Here is a 1,940-nt window from a genome sequence, read left to right as displayed (position 1 = left end):
ATCGTAATGACACGATTGCAAACAAACCATACCCCGGCCTGGATTGAACCCGCGGTCAGAGAGTCTCAAAACTCCAGCCCGTCGCGTTAGCCACTAGCTAGCTGGTCTAGTGGCTAACACGACGGGCTGGAGTTTTGAGACTGAACGCGGGTTCAATCCCGGCCGGGGTATGGTTTATCCAAAGACATGTTAGAAAATTACTCCAAGATCTATGATATACACATTGTGAAGAGAAAACAAACACACACACATACACACACACACACACACACACACACACACACACACACACACACACACACACACACACACACACACACACACACACACACACACACACACACACACACACACTCTCAGACATTCACACACTCACTCTCACTCTCTCTGCAACCACAATTACGTGAGTACACGTGCGTGAGCACGCATACACACAACACACAAACTGTTCAACTGCCTCCCAGCATACATAGGGGGAATTACCGATACACCCCTGGCTGTCTTCAAGCAGGCACTGGACGAACACCTAAAGCCGGTACCTGACCAGCCAGGCTGTGCTTCATACATTGGATTGCGTGCGGCCAGCAGTAACAGCCTGGTTTATCAGGCTCCGATCCACCATGAGGCCTGGTCACAGACCGGGCCATGAGGGCGTTGACCCCCGGAACTCTTTCCAGGTAAACATACACACACCACACACACACCACACACACACCACACACACACCACACACACACCACACACACACCACACACACACCACACACACCACACACACCACACACACCACACACACACACCACACACACACCACACACACACACCACACACACACCACACACACCACACACACCACACACACCACACACACCACACACACACACCACACACACACACCACACACACACCACACACACACCACACACACACCACACACACACCACACACACCACACACACACCACACACACACCACACACACACACCACACACACACACCACACACACACACCACACACACACACCACACACACACACACACACACACCACACACACACACCACACACACACACCACACACACCACACACCACACACACACACACACACACACACACACACACACCACACACACACACACCACACACACCACACACACACACCACACACACACCACACACACACACACCACACACACACAACACAAACACACACACACACACACACACCACACACACCAAACACATACACACACACACACACACACACACAACACACACAACACACACACCACACACACACACCACACACACACACACCACACACACACACCACACACACACACCACACACACACACACCACACAAACACACACCACACAAACACACACCACACACACACACCACACACACACACCACACACACACACCACACACACACACCACACACACACACCACACACACACACCACACACACACACACACACCACACACACACACCACACACACACACCACACACACACCACACACACACACACCACACACACACACACACACACCACACACACCACACACACCACACACACACACACCACACACACACACACCACACACACACAAACACACACACACACACACACCACACACACCACACACACACCACACACACACCACACACACACCACACACACACCACACACACACCACACACACACACACACACACACACACACACACACACACACACACACACACACACACACACACACCACACACACACACACACACACACACCACACACACATCACACACACACACACACCACACACACACACACACACCACACACCACACACACACCACACACCACACACACCACACACCCCACACAGACCACACACAGACCACACACACACCTCACACAGACCACACACACACCACAC

The sequence above is a fragment of the Cherax quadricarinatus genome, chromosome 51, assembly GCF_038502225.1.
Source record: "Cherax quadricarinatus isolate ZL_2023a chromosome 51, ASM3850222v1, whole genome shotgun sequence".
In the NCBI taxonomy this organism is placed as follows: Eukaryota; Metazoa; Arthropoda; class Malacostraca; order Decapoda; family Parastacidae; genus Cherax; species Cherax quadricarinatus.
The sequence above is the reverse complement of the archived record's forward strand: the minus strand, read 5'-3'. Positions refer to the sequence as shown.